This window comes from Vombatus ursinus, unplaced genomic scaffold, assembly GCF_900497805.2.
Source record: "Vombatus ursinus unplaced genomic scaffold, bare-nosed wombat genome assembly UNPS02014774.1, whole genome shotgun sequence".
NCBI lineage: Eukaryota > Metazoa > Chordata > Mammalia > Diprotodontia > Vombatidae > Vombatus > Vombatus ursinus.
The window spans coordinates 3,264,409-3,271,584 of record NW_020954552.1 but is presented as its reverse complement, the minus strand read 5'-3'; the positions used below and the strand labels follow the sequence as shown (position 1 = coordinate 3,271,584).

General features: G+C 36.2%; 1 pseudogene; it reads right to left on the bottom strand.

The window, feature by feature from the left end:
• Positions 1-146, bottom strand: part of LOC114044615 — a 50,463-nt pseudogene extending 50,317 nt beyond the window's left edge.
• Positions 147-7,176: the final 7,030 nt, after the last annotated feature.

The following is a 7,176-nucleotide window of genomic DNA, read 5'->3' as shown; positions in this document are numbered from 1 at the left end:
AGATTTCTAATAGATAGGGAGGGGAGCACAGCCAGTGGGTTTTCAAGCTGATGACAAAGAGACAGCCACATACCCCTCTGGGTACCTGAGAACCCTGAGGGGAGATGTAGTGCACCTGGACCTGGCGGAAGGGTCCGGGCATACATGTTACAAATATAGTTGGTTTCCTTTATAATCATCTATCTCTAATTTTATACATTTAAAAACATTATTCTGAGAATGACAAAAGGTGGGGGCAACTAGGTGGTGCAGTGGATAGAGCACGGAGTTCAAATCCGGCCTCAGACCAAGCACTTGACACTTACTAGCTGTGTGGCCCTGGGCAAGTCACTTAACTCCAATTGCCTTAAAAAAAAAAGAATGACAAAAGGTTCTGTGAAACGAAAATAATTAAGATTTCCACTTCTAATCAATGTCCTTTTACTTTTTCATGGTTGGTCAGAATGAACACCTACTGATTCTTGTGGAACAAAGAGGAGTTCATGGTGAACCACCACCACCATTCAAGGTGCTGCAACTTGACCTAGAGTCACAAGGCTACAAGCTTGTTTGTAGTTACAGCAATGTACTTTCAGATTTGTTTGGAGACAAGTATATAGAATGTGAACTCTCTGTTCACATAGAGTATATTCACATAGAATATTAAAATTTTCAAATGTTATTCAAGAGGTTTTTGCCTTGGGCAGGTTTTCTTAATTCTTATCTTTTAATTCAGCTTAGTTACACCTTATGCGTAATTCCTTTTTCTTGTCTTTCTTTTTTTGAGGTTTAGGGATAAGGGAAGTTTTTTGTTTGTTTGTTTGCTTTCTTAGGAAACAACTACTCTCTCATCTTTCTAGTTCCATAGTAATTTATTCTTATATTTTTATTCAAATAAGTTTGTGTGTTGCTTGGTTAATTTTTGGTTGTTTTATGAATTTAAAAATTGTTTTGGATGGAATTTCTCTCTTTTTTTTCACTCAGTCTTTGTTACTAGCATATAGAAATGCTAAGGAATTTTGTAAATTGATTGTGCATCCTGCTACTTTACTGAAGCTAATAATTATCTTGATAATTTTTTTCTATCAGATTAATTTTGTCTCCTCTTTGATGGTGTTTATTTCTGAAATTCTTTTCTCTTATATCTTTGTCATAGATAGTATTTCTATACAACTTTATCAAATATTACTGGAAAAAGTGGGCATATGTGCTTTATCCCCAAATTTATTGAGAAAGCTTCCAGCATATCTCCATTGAAAATTATTTCTGATTATATGAAAGAAGTACCTTTTAATGCTTATAATTGGAAGGGTTTTTAGCTAAATGACTGTTGTATTTTTATCAAATGTCTTTTTTTCTGCTTTTTTGATGCAGCCATGTGATTTTGTTTTTGTTTTAAGATTTCTTTTTTTTTTTTTGTGCAGCAACTGGGTATAAGTGACTTGCCTAGAGTCACACAGTTAATGAGCCTTATGAGTCTGAGGCTGGATTTGAACTTAGGTTTTCCAGACTCCAGAGCCAGTGCTCTATTCACTGCACCACCTAGCTGCTCCTGAAGCACCTTTTAATCCCTCATTATGAGGTATATCTTAGTCCTTTTCCCAACTTGATTTTTCATCAATATTCATTAGTTTTAATATATAGAATTTCAGAGTTTAGTGGCCATACCTGACAAAGGATCCTCTACACAGTACACCCTGCAAGTGCTCAATCCAATTTTGGATAGACCTAATTGTTGGAAAGATTCCCTGAATTCTACCTAAATTTACTTCCAATTCTTCCTCTAGGAGATGGACTTTCAACTATTTAGACAGCTATTTTGTCTCAAAGTCTCATCTTTTCCGTTTTAAATGTACTCCATTCCTTCCACTCAGACTTATCTGATGTGAACTTGGGGGTCATCTTTTTTTTTTTCTTTTAGCCAGGCAATTGGGGTTAAGTGACTCACCCAGGGTCACACAGCTAGTAAATGTCAAGTGTCTGAAGTTGAATTTGAACTCAGGTCCTCCTGACTCCAAGGATGGAGCTCTATCCACTTGACCGCCTAGCTAACCCTGATTGGAGGGGAGGGGCATCTTTTTGCTTGCTTTCCTCTCAACCCAGCATATCTATGTCTTCTCTTAAAAATAGCACTCAGAACTGAACAAAATTCTTCCGATGTGATCAAAAGAGGGCTGAGTACAGTGGAATCAGCACTTCCTCATTCTTTGAGGTTGTGTCTTTCTTAATAGAAAACAAATAAGATCTAAAAGTCTATTTACTTTCTCAATTGCCATTTCAAAATGTTGACTCATACCTAGTTTGTAGCCCCCTAAAAAACATGTCCAGGGGTAGCTAGGTGGAATAGTGGATAGAGTGCTAAGCCTAGAGTCAGGAAAACTAGAGTTCAATTTTGACTTCAGACACTTACTAACACTGTGACCTTGGGTAAGTCACTTATCCCTGTTTGTCTCAGTTTTCTCATCTGTAAAATGAGAAGGAGAAGAAAATGGCAAACACTCCAATATCTTTGCCAAGAAAACCACCAATGAGGTCACAAAGAGTCAGACGTGACTTAAAAATGACTGAACAATAATAAATATCCCCAGATTATTTTTTAGACAAGGTTTTTTTAGCCTCATCTCATATATTTTGTACTTTGTGAAGTTTATTTTTGAACTCAAGTGTAAAACTGTATATTTACCCTCATAAAATTTCATCTAATTAGACGAGACCCAATATTCTATTCTGTCTTTAATTTTTAAAATTCTCAGTTCAAAGTGTTAACAGTTCCTCTCAGCTTGGCGCCATCTTAAAATCTGATAAGTATGCCATCTTTGTCTTTGCTGAAGTAATTGATACAATTGTTAAGTAGTGCAGGGCCTAGGAGCACTCTAATGGAGACTTTCTTCTAACTTGACATGAATCCATAATGACTACTTTCAGATCCAGTCATTCAACTAGTTCTAAATTTATCTAATTGTCCTGTGGTCTAACCCATGTCTCCTCATCTTTTCCAAAGAATAGTATGAGATGTTTTATAATTAAAAAAATACATTTTATTTTGTAGTATTCCTATAATCTGTTATTTTAATAATTATAAAATTAGTTTATGAAGACATGTTTTTGATGAATCCCTGCTGAATTTTTGTGATTTATTTTCCAGATAGTTGCTAACTATGCATTTAGCTGTGCCTGGAATGTAGTAAGTGTTTAATAAATGATTTTTCATTCATTCATTATTTTATAGAATACATTTTCTGCCCTTTTTTTTTGAAAATAAAGATATTTGCCCATCCTTGTGGTACCTCTCCCCTTCTCTGCAATCTTTAAAACATTAGTGACGATGACTGAATCATAGCATCTGCCAGTTTGTTCAATACCTTAGGCTATAGTACATGTGGCTCGGGTCACTTGAATTTAAATATATCCAGATACACTTTTACTATTCTATCATATAGGGCATTTACTCTTCTTATGCATTTTTTATTTTGTTATTTCTAATCGAAGATTAGTTGTCTTGGCAAAGAAAACAAAAGTAAAATGAGTGCTCAACACCTCTTCCTATTCTCTGTTATCTTTTATCCTCATCCCAAACACCCCTAGCCACACTCCTGCCTTTCCCTTTGCCCTTCTCTTTTCCCTTTTGTTGTTTATTGTTCAGTCATTTTCAGGCATGTTTGACTCTTTGTGACCTCATTTGGGGTTTTCTTGGCAAAGATACTAGATATATTTTATAGGTGAGGAAACTGAGTCAAACAGGGTTAAATGACTTGCCCAGGGTCACACAGCTAGTAATTGTCTGGGGCCAGATTTGAATTCAGGAACGTGAGTTTTCTTGACTCCAGGTCCAGGACTCTCTCCACTGTGCCACCTAGCTGCCCTCTCCTTTCCCTAGTATAGCCTAAAATGAAATTTTTTGCTGTCCTTACATTTTCTTTACCAGTATAAGCTCATTCAGAGCTTCAGCCCTTCTCACACATCTTATAGGGGCATTCAATGCTTTTGCATTCTTTCTATATTACCTGTCTTTTCTTTTCTTTTTGATACTTGTCTTTTTAAAAGCCAAGACTGGTTAGGTGAATGCCTTTGTCTTGATATTAGCAAATTAGTTATAATTGCAATTATCATTCTGTCTTCAAAATTTCATTTCTGAGAGCAAGAGAAATTCTGTTTTGATTTTGTCTTGGAGGATTTTAGTCCATCAGACTTAGGAGCACGTGGACACATTCTGTAACCTGCTCCAGTTGAGTAGGAGCTTCTTAATTGCCTGCAGCTGAAAAGCAAAAATTGAGGGGGAAAGGCATTTCAAAAGACTTTAGTTGCCTTGGCCTCTCTCTCATGGTTGGACCTCTTCTATTAGTTTAACTTTTCTTTAATCTATTAGTTTATTCTATTAGTTTAACTTCTTCCTGATAGATAGCATCTGATGAGATACAGTGCCATAGGGGAAGAAGCCTCTGGTCTTCTCTCCTTATGCTGACATACAAATGTGGGCCTCAGTCCGTTGTTTGTCTCAGCATTTGTTCTTCTATTACATGAGAAGGAGATTAATGTGGTGTGTACAATTTTGTGAATTTTGAAAGGTAAGGAAAGCAAGTAACTGGAGATTACAAGCAAACTTGGTCAAATTAATACTATGTAGAAAGTATGCTAGACCTGAGTCCAATCTCCCCAGAGACCAAGGCAGTATAAATGAAAGTGTGTCCCCAAGTGTCTGTCCACTCCTGCAGTATCTTTCAAGGCAATATTTCTTTCTAAAAGTTAATTTGTGTTAATTGATTCAATGGAACTTGTACTAACAATAGGGAGAACACACCCAGAATGGAGGTTCAAGCTGATAGCATTAGCAAAAATTTCCTCAACACTCAGGGGATATCCATAGAATCCTTAGGACCAGCTATAACTAGCCTGGCATTGGAGAAGTGGGGTCAGAAAACATATACTACTTGTATATACATATCTGAGACCAAATATTTGATTTAAAATTTTTTTTGTCTTCATTGGATTCTTGTCTCCTGTGAACTGAAGGTATCAGACTTGAGAACTTCTTGGGCAAAAGAATGGCAGAAAATGGCTATTATTCTTTCTATGTTATAGGTGTTCTCTGTGGTATGTAACATATATGTGTGTATATGCAGTTTTATGGTCTGTAACATATAAATGTTACATATACACATACATATACATATATGAGTATATGTGTACATATATATGTGTATACACACATATTATATCTACAGTTTTCACTCTCATCCCTTGTTTCCTGTTAAAGGTCCTTTTGATCAGATTTGTAAGATATGAGATAAGGAAATTCTTATCCTATGTTAGCTTTATTTCTTCCTTGGCCAGGAAACTGCAATGACTAAATTTCATGCTAAAGTCCAAAAAATTCAAATTTTATTGTCAGATACCACATTTTTAGTCAGATGTTCACTTCTCAAATCTTCCTTTACCTTTTGGAATCCCCTTTCAGTGGGCAGCATTGATAAACAAACCAGCTGTGCATCTGAGGTCTTTAGTCTCTTGTCCAGGATGCTGTAACCTTGGGCAATACTTTTTAGTTAGCTTCCAGCAGGTTCACCAATGCCCCTGAGAAGCATCCGGAATAAGTAGTTTCTAAGAATCGTGAATGGTTCTCTGTCACATCCCAAATAATCCCCTAAGAAGACAGAAGAACTCCCAAGATTTATCAGGTTTAGGGCCCACTATCTTTGAGCATGGTGCAATTGACTACCACAGCTCTTTTTTTCTCTGACTCTCACTTGATGATCTCACACCTGAAAGCACCTGTAGATTTACTTTATTATCTCTTAGAAGACAAGCAAGTGCTTCCTCCTGAGAGAATCTAGTTTCAGTAAGCATTTTCAATTTGGTCAGCCTACCATGTGCCATGTACCATGTAAAATGCCAAGCACTGGGGATACAAAGAGGGCAAAAAACAGTCCCTGACTTCAAGGAGCTCATGATCTAATTGGAGAGAAAACAAACAAACAAATATGTACAAAAGAGCTACATACAGGATGAAAAGGAAATAATTAATAGAGGGAGAGTTTTAGAAGTAGGAGGGTTTGGGAAAGACTTCCTATAGAAAGTGGAATAGTTCCTTCACTTTGGCGTGAGCCTCAAATTTAGTTTTTAGCTTCAAGTGTTCCAGTGGTCCATCTTCTTCCCTTCTTCATCTGGGTGATGTTTTCCAGCCCTCTAACCTTTTGATATTGGTCAATATTCCTTTCTGCCTCATCAGGTTCCTCTTATTTGTTTATTTTCATGTTGAATAATCATAGTAACAAACATAATAATAATGAAAACATTAATAACAATAACTAATTTTTACGTGTTACTTTGACTTTTGCAAGGTGTTTTGCATATATTATCTCATTTGATCCTCAAAAGTCTTAATTTGAATAACGTTTGTGAAATCCTTTCAAAGAAATGCTAATTCAGTTCACCCACTTTCTTACCCCTTTCTCTTTCCATTATAGTCTAAAATCTAATGTCCCTTTCATGGTCTTTGCATTTAAATATTCATTCTTTATTTTCTCTATTCGGCTCATGTAAGGTGTGTCTCCTGGAAGATTAAATCCTTTCCCCTCAATCCTATTCAGTCTTTCTAAGAGTATGATTTTTGAAGCTCTCCCATGCCTGATTTTCCCATTTGTTAAAGTTGAAGGGTCTTTTCTCTTTTTTCTGAGAAGTTCCCTCCCCAGAAATATTAATTTATTAATAATAAAATAATTCAACTTTAAGGTTTACAAGGAATTTAAAAATATGTTAACTTATTTGATTCTCAGAAAAATTTTGGAGAGTAGATGCAATTAATCCTCCCCTTTTACAGGTAAGGCAATGAGGCTGAGAGAGCTTAAGGGCCTTATTCAGGATCAAACAGCTAATAAGTGTCTCAGGAAGGATTAAAATTTAGGTCTTCCTTGACACTAAGTCCAGTGGTCTAGCTAGTATATCTATATGTCTCAGATCAAGGCCTTTAGGAAGTAGCTATTCTAACACGGTAAAAAGTACAGTGGAAAGAGTTCTTTATCAAGAACCAGGGGACTAATGCCAAAACCAGTCTCTTCCATTCACCTGTTGTCCACCTTGGGACTAGTACATTGCCCCTCTGCATTGTTGTAGCTTCTCTCATTCTATTATTCCTTCCAGAAACCCGAGGGACTTGTGTTTCCTGATTCTTTGAGGCAGAATGTGATCATGAGGAGCATT